General features: G+C 42.4%; 1 long non-coding RNA gene across 1 annotated transcript in view; it reads left to right on the top strand.

Moving 5' to 3' along the window:
* The window catches only part of LOC147663729 (uncharacterized), a 223,045-nt gene extending 210,998 nt beyond the window's left edge, over positions 1 to 12,047 (top strand). The window contains exons 3-4 of the long non-coding RNA XR_015305239.1: positions 4,582 to 4,676; positions 11,632 to 12,047. This is a non-coding gene — a long non-coding RNA (uncharacterized LOC147663729). The remainder of the gene's footprint in view (positions 1 to 4,581; positions 4,677 to 11,631) is intronic.
* The last annotated feature ends 15 nt before the right edge of the window (positions 12,048 to 12,062 follow it).

Below are 12,062 nucleotides of genomic sequence, written 5' to 3'. Positions count from 1 at the left end.
TTATTAATCGATTTCAAACAATCAGTGGGGAGAAAAGTAGGCATGACGGATTACAACGGGGACAAAAGTCTGCATTACCTACCCTTCTCTATCTGCAAAGAGGGACGACGTTCCTATTCGCCGCTGTTTGCAAACAGAGAATGTCTCGTTCTCAAGAAGAGAACCAATATGTCAAGTAGCATTCAAAGCTAAATGAACCAATACCAACAATATCAGTATACAAATACCGATTCCAATACAATCAATCAATCAATCAGGTGGATAGAACCACCCTACCAATCAGGCGTAAAAAACACCCTACTTAATCTTACCCGGACCGGACCATACGGATAGTTCTTCGTGTTCCTCCTCCAGCGCCCGATCGTTCTCTTACTCCATGTAGCATTCCTGTGGGATTCCAGTCAGGACAATAGGTCACTCGAGAGAGGTCCGTTCAGAATTGGTGAAGTTCTTTCGATCGGCAGCCGGGCGAGGGCCCTCTCAAGGCAGGTATACTCCGATCATTTTAGATGTTCACTTCTTCGTCTGGATCTCTCTTACCGAACCTTATGTCACTGATGGACCCCGCGTTGGGACGCCAATTGTAAAACATGAGCCCATTCTGCTATCGATGCCCAGGCTGCTGGCGCAAGTCGCCTCTTAGTTTCCATTCTGAATAATTACCAAATAAAGAGACGGGCGCTGGAAGCAGGAATCAAGAACAGAGTTTATTTCTCATGAGGAGAGCCAGTCATTTCGGACACGAAACACTGTGTCTTTCGGGAGTTGCTCTAACAAGTGAGCTGAGACTCCTTCTTTTATACCTTACAAAGCACTTGACAGTACAATCAGGACAGTGTGACGCAAAAGAAAAGACATCCCTATAATCCTCGTGTCAATCCTACCCCACATGTGTTCACAATAGGGACCCTTGACCTGCTGATAAGAGGGGAGGGCAATCACGCAGCTGAGTGTTCCGTCAACAGTTTAGGATGTGTGCGCCTGATCATAGCCCAGGGGGTGGGGTGGCCAGGATCAATAGTGGGTCCTTTGAAGAGGAGTGCCTTCATACAATAAGGGCAGTAAACGGTATCTCCTGGCTTAGGCGATGGCCTCGGACATGTGTGGTCAACCGGACTCGGGGGAAGGGGTCATCAAAGGAGTGGTATTCATGCCGCGTGGACAATCGAGCGCGGAGGGAAGGCTTGTCAACAGAGGGGCATTCATGGAAGGAAAGGAGGTGTTGGTCAGGCGCGGCCGTGGCTCCCAAGGACAGGGTCTTGCAGAAGAAGAAGGTTTATGACTTGCCCATGTGAGGAGAAGGGAGGGGGAGCCAGGGTGGACACAGGGACAGAGTCACAGAGAGAGAGAGAGATCTTATGACCCGTACATGAGAGAGCGGGGGCAGTCAGGTGCAGCTGGGGAGGGCTATGTCAGCTAAGGCGAAGGATGCCTCTTCAAGAGGGAAGGGGGGGGGGGGGTTTGTGCGGGCCTAGCAGAAGGGTTGCCTTACACAGCAGGGTCGCGCAGAGGGAGAGGGTTTCATGGTCTATGCATGAGAGAGGGGGTTTAAGATACGCGCAGGAGGGAAGCCGGGGATTCCAATGGGTAAAAGGCCATGGTGCCTAGAATGGCTGTACATATGCATATGGGTACGGGCTCTTCTGGCAGAGTGATACGGTCAATAATTTACGGTATTCATGGTGCTCACAGGGAGAGGAGTGGGAGAAGAAGGGAAATGAATGCTGTTTATGTACATCAATTTCTTCAATTTCCACACGCCTGCCTCACCTCCCGCTAGACGACTGGAATGATTTGGGAGTTTGGTGGAGGTAGGAATTGTGCCTTCACTTTGCTTGACTCTTTCAGCCTGTCTTCTTCCGTCCATGCCGGTGAGACACCTCTTCCGGTTTCAGTTTTGCTGCCTCCTGTTCTCTGTACTGCTGCCCTTATCTGCTGCCATGGACTGCTGCCCATTCCTTCCTTTGACCCGTGGAGTACGGATAGGACACTGTTGCCCCTGATCCAGCGCTGCTCCAAAACCAAACCTCCAAACTATCACTTTATTTCCTAGGAGCTATCACACTTCACTTGTCGATGGGGCCCATGACACTGCGAGTCATTCATACACACAAATAACCTTGCTCCCAAGATTCAGTGAAGACTAGAGGAGGAGATGCTGGATGTTAACGGAGTGTCTTATTTCATTCTAAAATTTTATACACTATATACATCTGCAGTTTATCGATATTACCATGGTTTTATCCTTGTGAAACATAAAACACCCCACCATTTGGTCAATGGATCAGCTAGTAAAAGCTAACTAATGGACAACAAGACCAGCTTAATTCTCCATTTATTTAATTTATATTTAGAGACTTAATCTCCTAGTATGACCTTATTTATGTAGCCTTAATTAGATAATCATTAGACATTTATTTAACCTGAAGAAAGAAAGTTAAAATTCAAGCAAAGCAGAAGAACGTAGCTAGAAGGTTATATGCTTGCACTCAATTGTCAACAGTAATTAATGAAACTTATTAGGGCTGCTACTAGGGATAAAGATGACGTCTATCTAACCGTCACCATATAATGCATAAAGATAAACACGATATATCCCGGGCAAATTCAAACAATCGTATTATACAAATCATCCATCAAAAATGAAACATCATATTTCAAAATAAGTGTCAGTCTTCTTCTTTAACTCTATAGAGCACGCCGTAATTGCTCCAGGGAACAAGACTTTTTGGAGTGTAATGACGATATGGAACAACGTTTTCTGTCATGTGGATATGACACTAAAGTAATTGCACAAGCTAAACAGAGAATCATTAAGCTCCCTAGAGAACAAACTCTGAAGTCTAAGAATAAAAACATGAATAAGAGCATGTCCCCTGTGCGCCTGATTATGAACTATAATACTCTGTCCTCTAAAGTATATAGGATCTTAAAAAAAATACTGGTTTCTTTTGACATCAGATCATGGGCTACGTCCATTTATTTCAAGCTATCCTTCTGTTACATATCGTAAAGGAAAGTCAATCAAGAACATCTTAAGCCCTAGTTACCCTAGACAACATTCGCAGGCCCACAATTGGCTACAGAGAAGAAGCATTGGATCATTCAAATGTGGAAATTGCAGTATGTGTAGTTGGATGGTACAGGGCATATGTTGCTTCAGTTATAACGGTTCGCAGAATTTTAACATCACTATACACATTGATTGTAATACTACGTATGTAGTATATGCTGTGATCTGTAAATGCCAATTGATTTATATTGGGAGTACTATTAAAAGACTGAGGGATCGAATATCAGAACACTTCAGGGCTCTGAAGAATCGTGATATCAGATATCCTATTGCGGCTCATGCTGCTGAATGCAAGTCACAGGGTACTCACCCCTCCTTTACATTTCATGGTATAGAGAATATCTTGATAGGCACAAGAGGAGGTAATAGAGAGCTTAGACTCCGACAGAAAGAGGCTCGCTGGATTTTGAACTTGCGTGCTGTTGAAAAGGGTTTGAATTTTGATAATGAATTGCAATACTTTTTAGGATGAAATACTTCATGGTAATAGACTGTACTGTGTTTGCATAATACTATGTGTGCTTCCTGTTTACCTATGCTGTCGTTTCTTTTGTTCTGATTTAGGAATTATATGTAACTAGCTATCACCTCACTTAATGTACTATTCGCATTATCATGTGTATATGGAATTAGTTTTGTTCACTCAAGCTTTAAATGATTATCTTGCTTCGTTATGAATTATATGTTTAATAATTTGTATTGAATTATGTTGCAACAACCTTTTCTTATTTTATGATGGGTCTATTCACACTTTACTTTTTTTCCTTCTCTTTATTTCAGCCTTTATTTATTTTTTTGAGTACTATAGAATTATTATTTTTGATTATTAAGTATGACGATTGGAGCTCTATACTTATTTCGTGCTCTTTATGCTGGATTTTAGTGTTATGAGAGAATGAACGGTATTGGATTGAATTTTGGATGTGTATAAATGGGTTTTGAATATCCAGTGCGTTCAGTTCTGGTGCCGAATAAAGTTTCGTATATTGATTGACACGAATGTAAATCTATGGGTGCCATTTTGGAAAGGTCAAAAATTGAGGATTACTTGGTCCTTCCTTTGTGTTTCTCACTTTGTATTTATTGACACTGAAAGATGGCGCGGGTGCAAGACGCCATAGTCGTGCTGCCACCCACATTTAAACTCGAAAGTTACTCGATGAGTAGGTTGTAAGCTGTTAATTCTAATACTTTCTAGTTTAGAGACGCTCCTTATTTACTGATGTGTTTTGCGGTATGGTTCTTCTTTTAAAATGATGGTCTTTATATATTACGATTATAGACACCAATTCGAAACAAATTGGATCGCCTTTGTATATACTTGTTTAAATGATTGATCTTGATATAAATATGGCTGATGTGATTTCTAAACCATGACATGTCTTTGACTGGACTGTCACGTTAAATCGGGTTGTGGTAATATTTTTAATTTCGATTTCGGTTGTATGTAAATATGGTATAATGATAAAACTCATAACTGGGGATCTAATATTGATGTCTTGTTTTAGGTTGCGTGACCGGAATATGCCCTGACGAGGGTTTCAATAACTTTTAAATTTTAGGTGCTACTTCTTCGTGGAATCTACTTTGAACTCCAACTTTAGTGAGTATTGCAGCCTTTGTGTAACTTTTTGCTGATTGTAATGACCTAGGCATTTTGGATTAGCAGCTTCATTATTATGTCGTGATGGAATTTACTTTGTAAATTATATTTTTTTGAATACTTTTTCCTTTAGCTTCCTTATCGCGCCACTTGGAACTGGTAGTTAGTGGCGTCGCCAGCATCGTAAATATATGTGCTGGTGAGCTTTTATTTTTACCTTATTGATCGCTATTCACTTAGGGCAGAGTTCTTGAATCTGTGGGGCGCGCCCCCCCAGAGGGGCACACCACCGTCTCAGGGGGGGCGCGCACTCCTCCGTAAATCTCACCTTTGTCCTCTACTGATTGAAGAAACAAACGGCAGAGTGGAGCTGCAGGGGCCCGAAGAAGGGGTGAAAACCATTAAAGACTCATTAACAAGAAAAAGGTATTTTAAAGACCTGTGAAATATTCGTGGCTGTGTGCACAGGAAGCTGTTTCATCCAGGCTGCCACACACTGGGTTTGTGGGGGGGGGGCTATCCTGGTTAATTCCTACAGCTGAAATGCTTTAGCTGCAGTGGGAGGCAAGGAGCCCCCTTTTCTAAAACTGAAAGCAACTATTTCAGAGCAGAGGAGACTCCTTGCCTCACACTTGCAGATGAAATGAATGTCTGTTACTTGCTTTCAGTTTTAGCAGGGAAGGCTTCCTTCCTCCCACTGCAGCTGAAGCATTTCAGCTCTAGGAATTTAACCCCGTCCAGGGAGGGACAGCTCTTCCCAGAAAGGCGACAATGTTGCTTTTTAAATTACGCTGGCAGGAGCACAATGATCACAGGGCTAAAAGGGCTTTAAGTTGCCAAAAGACAAATCCCAGTCAAGTGTTCAAACAGCCTGCAAATTGCTTCTCTTGACACTAAATATTGGTTATAAAGAAGTATGTATTCATTTATGATGTGACTTTTCTGTCTTTATTCCCTTTTACTATCAGTCATTTCATTCAGGCAGTCCTAAAACACAATTTAAAGTGCTCTCTATTTATATTTGCTGTTCAGAGTAGCACAGATAAGTGCTGAAAATAGAGCTTTAGGTGACTGCTTATTTTTGTACCAACTGGGACATCAAAATAATGAGGTGGCAACCCTAATCATTAAACTGGAAATTTGTTGCAAGATCAGCCCAGTATTTATTTCCTCCACCCTCGATCCCTGGTTAATGCCATAACTGCAATAGCAATAGTTTAACATATCTGAAACCCTGCGCTGCCGTCAATAGCATGCTGAGTTACTGCAAGTGTCAGGGAATGCACCCTGTATTCAGACCACTTGCTCCTCATTCTCGCCCTTCACTTTCAAGCTCACCCTGCACTCACATTGATCGCAATTCCATCAAATTGACCCCCATGCACTGACACCATTCACCCTGCACTCAGTGATCACTCTGCTCTCACAATGCACTTCCGCGGTTTTCCCTGTACCTCAACCTGTAGCCACACAAGCACACTACACACCCTGCACTCATGTGACACTTCACTCACCTGTCCCCCTCACTGCTCAATCTGCAATCTCACTTAAACAAGCCCATCACTAACAATACATTCATTAGTCCTACTCTGCACTAACATGCACACCCAAATTCATATGGTCACCTCAGTCACCCTGCAGTCACTCCACTTACCCTACTCTCACACTGTTGCATACCTCACTGCGCACTCACATGAGCACTCCTGCCACCCTCACAGCAAAGAGGGTTAATGTGCCTGCTACAAAGAAGGTGTACCATGCAGATCAAAGAACTGAGGGGCATATGTTCAAGGAAGTTGCAGAGTGAGGCGTTAGCAGTCATGGGTTAAAGCCTCTCTCTGCCACTTCAGAAATGGAAGGCTGCACCATATTTACAACAATATGGTGCAGCCTTGCGTTTCCCCTGCGCTGGCGCTACACTTAGCAGTATAGCGCCAATGCAGACACCATTGCGCCATAGTGCAAGGGTGTCTGGGTGCAGGGAAAATATTGTTTATGTTCAGGAGGGGGACATTCCTGTACATAAACAATCTTTAAATGACATTTGTCTCACTTCCATGTGTGCTGCTTAATACACAGAAATCACAAAATGGATTTTTTTTTAAAGAGTACAAATACAAGGCATTTTGCTTTTTCCATGTGTGCTGCCTTGTGCAGCACACATGGATGAATCAAAAATTAGGAGAAATAATGCATTTCTCCTAGTTTCGCCAGCTTAAGATCAGGTTTTCCCTGTTCATAATTTTAACGCTGCCTCACTTTTACGCTGCCCTTGTAAATAGGGCGCAACATCAAAATCAGTGTCTGTTGCAGGGTAACGCCCACTGCAACACCCACTGCCCACCCTTTCATGCTAAGCTTAGTATGAAAGAGGGCCTTATTTACAAGGCAGCGTTAAGCCAAGTTAAGTGGCTTAACTCTGTCATGTAAATACGGCAATGCCCCTATCACCACCACAACGTCTTAAAAAGTGTCAGTGTAGTGTCAATAGGGGCTTGTACATATGCCCCTGAGTATGATGAAACTATGAGTAGCACTATAAAAAAAAATATGTTTGCCAGAAAGATGCTATAGAGAGATGAGGTGCATTGTTGGTGAGTGGTAGTGAGGGAATTCATGGAGAAGGAGGAAACACTCATTGTTTTGAACATTATTTGCCGGATATGGCCAGGGATATGCGGGTGGCGGTCGATTATGTAGTGTACCAGATTCCAGAAATTTCTGTCAGGTGGTGGGGGGGCTCGACATTTAAAAAAATTCAGCTGGGGGGGCTCAACCTTCAAAAGTTTGAAGACCTCTGACTTAGGGTCTTCTTAGGAGTCACGTCCTTTGTGGATTCTGTTTGGTTGGATATGCTTCCACGTGTTAGTTGTTTCTGTTTCTTATTCACTTTTTGATCTTGGTTCTATTGGTGTTTTATTTGGTCTTTCTTTGCACTTGTTATATACAAATACTTTTTGGTCACTTTCTTGCTTACTTTTAAGCACTTTTTCATTCACATTTGGTTGTTCTGCTTGGATTTGCTTCTTGTACAAGCATGAGGCACTGGCTGCTTTAGGTGCTCCTGTCCTCTGCTGTGGTATGGATGTCACTGGGTTGTGATAAATCTTGTTTCTTCTGTATTATCTTGAATATGTCCTGCATTGACAAAATCAGTCTGTAACGGTTGTCTTTGTTGTACATTCTAGCCCTGATGAAGTCTATATGCATACACTGCTAATTAGACGAAACATGTGTTGGCTAGAAATCAAAAGGATGCTGTTGTGAACATTAAAGAAGACTGACACTTATTTTGGAATATGATGTTTTATTTTTGATGGATGATTTTTATAATACCATTGTTTGAATTTGCTCAGGATATATTGTGTTTAAAATTCAAACAGTTTACATTTATTAGCGGAATAGTTCAGAAAATAAGTCAAAACCATATTACCAAGTTGTCAGTAAATGGACATCAGGATTAGCGCAGAAAAGTTCCCAAAACCCACCTCTCTATCTTTCTTGGTGTTCACCTCCCATCGGGACTCCGCACCCCTCAAAAGTTAAAGTCAAGAAAATTTCAAAGTCTTTGCACCATGGAAAAATAGTTCAGGCTGACAGCATGTCGAGGTGCGAAATAAAATCAAAAGCAAGTTTCTTCCTTTTTCACTTTCAAACGTCCTTTTTTATACCCTTTTCCCCTGACTATCTATCTAAAATGTGAAACTATTAGGGTCCTCACTCAATTTCATTGGTCCATTTAAGGGGTGGATGAGTATCACCTCATCTCTTCATTGTCCATATTCCGCCAAGTCATCGTTATAATCAAAATAAGGTTCCGATTGTTCATTATTATATTTTTTTTCACTTGTGTCCTTTAACTTATCACTTGGAGCAATTTTCTCAGGCTCACAACACGGTTGTTCAAATCTTGGCACTTCCCTACAGTCCAGGCCACGCTGACCTTGACCCACGCTGTACAGGCACAGACTGCTTGCACATCTCTCGAGCATAGCCGCGCATGCGCAGATCACCACAGTTTCGGAGTCTCGCAAACCTTCCATTTTGGATTAGGCCGTATGGGCCATAAAGGGAACTATTATAGAAACAAACACAATTAAACGTTAGATTTCAAAGTATAGCCCTTCTGTTTACTTCCCCCCATTCTAAGATAACCCTGTTAATTATTACCTAGCGTTTAAGCAACAATTAAGCATTGTTTTCTTACCATTCTCCATCATTTCTGCCACAATAATACATATAAGAAGCTTACATGCACGGGTTTTCATCAGATTATGACTTTTGCATTCTGTTAGTATAAAGATGTCACTCAATTACTATATTATGATACGCAACACAAGCAAATTAGTATCCCGCGTGTATTTGTGTATGTGCTTTCTATTCTATGTTGGTTAATTTCAAAACCACATATTACAGTTATGGGAAAGAGATTTCATGAGGGGTATACAAAAAAAATTTGTTTTCAGCCTCACTCCATCACCCCGATGACTCAGAACTTATGCATGCGGATGACACGGCTGTGCCTCGGGTGTCGCCTGTCGTCCCCCCTCCTGACTCACTTGCTCCTTCTTCTCCATGACTGTAGCTCTCCTGGTTTGCTTTCAGTTTTTTAGGGTTTTTTTTCTTTCTGAAATGGCCCTCTTTGACCTCTTGTCTTGGACTCGTGTGCACCCCGCCATTTAGGGATAGTCTTCCCAAATTATCCTGTCCTTGAGCCGCCAATTTTGGCTATCTCCGTCCGTTCCTCCGTCCCCGCCGGTCCCGAGCTGCGTGACTTTTTGACCGTCTCTATCTTTCACCGACCTACTTCCCGCTTTTCGATTTCGACTGATACCCCTGGTGGCAACTCTGTTTTTGTCCCCCACTCGCTCTCCTGTCCTTATCTGCTTACCTACCCTTTCCTCTCCATTCTTCAAACTTTTTCCCTCCCTTGATCCTCTGGTTGTTCTGGTTTCCACTTTGCTTCTGCTTCTTTATTCTCCACTGCTTTACTTTGCCTCATCATGCATTCTTTTTTGCCATCCTCGATTATTTCGCAAGTTCTTAACTCTTATTTATTATTGTTTAACACTGTCTTTTGCTTTGTAACTTATGTAGCTTGCTTCTCGCTGATACTCTGTAAAGCTATTGGTAAGTGGGCTGCTGGATGCTGTTGGCTTAGGAGTGGTTGATCATAAGAACTTGCAAGAGACACATGTGAACTATTGTTCAAAGTTGTGTGGTGCAGTGTGGCAGCAGTGCGGTGAGCAGCAGTCAGGCCTGAAAGCACAGAGGAGTGCAGCACAGTAGCGGGGCTTGGGACGAACCAGGGTCCCTGGTGCTGGACACGGTGCAGGTGCAAATAGGCGCAGCTGTGCCTGCTTCACGCGTCCTTTCAGCATCCTTTTTGCAGCTGCCATTAAGTAGTTCGTGAGAAAGAGGAGGAGTGCAGGGTGCCGTGGGCGGGACACGGAAACCAGTTATGTCTCTTCCTGTATGATGAATGATCGGAAATCCAGTGATATTCCTTTCTGTGCAGATGCTTGATAGGAAATTAAGTTCTCTTTGTAGGTTTATCCCCTACCTAGATATAAACCCTCATTTATTCTCCATGCTTGCAGTGCAATACAGCAGGTTAAACATTCACACTACAAATATAGCCAGCGCACCTTTGTGCATGACTGCGTTTACATGCAATGGCACATTGAAGCTTAGTACAATCAGGCTACAGCATCAGTTCTGTATTGAAGAGATAAAAGTTGGAGAGATTGCAGCTCTTCACGAGAGTACATATGGAAAGATAAACTGTTTTCAAAACCTGTGTTCTATACGTTTTATCTTGAGTAACACAGATGCTGGCCATGGAACTGCTAAGCTCGGAGTTTCATTATTGCAAAATATCCAAGATAAGCATTGACGGAAAACTGTTAAATATAAAACTTTGCATCACTTTGCAATTAACACGAAGGTGTGTTATTACAATGAGTGGTTGGGGTTGTACCTGTGTGCCTCCCATCAGTGCTTGGCGCTGCACTGTAATGGCATTCTTGTAAAAAAAAACATCTCTGAGGTAAAAATCTTTCGCAACAGAGCACATATTTTGACAGATTATGTTCCCCTTCTTACTACCATACTCCAGTCGGTGCTCTGTAGTCAAAAGCAAGCCACTTTCGTCCTCATGAGAAGGAATGACGGCAGCCGACCAACTCTCTGTGTTTGGCAGGTACCATGCATACAGTTGGAACAACTCGCAAAAAAAAAAAAAGCATTACGAATGCAATTGGTCTCGCTTTCGTTAAGTTAAAGCCATTTGCTTTGCTACATAATACCATTGGCGAAGCAAATGGCTTTAACTTAATCAAAGGTGAGACCTATTGCATTTTCAATGCTTGTTTGTTTTTGTAACTGAGGCTGTAAGCAGGCTTGCCCAGACTTAGGTCCCACTGTGCACATAAGTCTCCAGTTGAAGCTCTTTGATGAGGGCCACAAGGTAGAAACATGTCTGAAGTTGCATATGTTCCTGTACTGAGAGGACACGGTTGAGTGACTTGGCTCGACTTTTCCTTTTTTAGGTTGGGCCAAGACTGTTTTGCAGATGGCTGGCTACCAACTGCCTGCGTTGAACAATGAGTAGAAACGAATGACTCGAAGGCGCAAGAACAATACCTTTGATTAATTCAAGCATTTTATCCAGCAGCATGCCTTTGTTTTTCAAGTGCCTTTCTAAGGGCTCACACACAACTGAGTCAGTTTCTGCATGCACTTTTCAATGGCTCAGTAATACTGGAGTAACAGGATGTGACTACATTTGCTGGGGTTGTGAGAGCATCTCTAATTTTTTCCACAATTTATCGTAATTTTACCATTTATTTTCCAGAATTCTTATACAACATATTTTAGTGCCCACCCTTCAACTCATCCCTAAACACAAGTAGTCGATTATTTTTATGCTTAGAATTATTATTTTTTTTTTTAGAACATAAGCGTGGTGGAGGAAGATCTGAACAACCTGTGTTGGCAATTTAGTAATAAAGGAAGGCCTGCAGCCTGGAAGCTGGGCCCTACTAGATTCCTGAGATAAGAGAAGCCTATTCTCCCCTCAAAATGACCATAATCAAAGGAACACACAGGGCCATTTGGTTGCAATTGTGCTGAGGCAGGAAAGACAATTCTTTTCCTTTCTGAATTTGTGATTTTACGCCTTCAGTGATGGATTTTCCCATTCCTTTTATTGTGATAATAGTATTAGGTATTTTTGTCATTGGTGTCCTCATGTGTTACCAAGCCTGCAAATCATGCCACGCCACCGCACCTGGAAGCCGCACACAATATATGTATTCAATGAAATCTGAAGACAATCAGTTTCAGTCAGCAACGGATTGTACCACTCCACATTGGACCACTCCA

The sequence above is a fragment of the Lissotriton vulgaris genome, unplaced genomic scaffold (genome assembly GCF_964263255.1).
Source record: "Lissotriton vulgaris unplaced genomic scaffold, aLisVul1.2 SCAFFOLD_989, whole genome shotgun sequence".
In the NCBI taxonomy this organism is placed as follows: Eukaryota; Metazoa; Chordata; class Amphibia; order Caudata; family Salamandridae; genus Lissotriton; species Lissotriton vulgaris.
The sequence above is the reverse complement of the archived record's forward strand: the minus strand, read 5'-3'. Positions and strand labels throughout refer to the sequence as shown.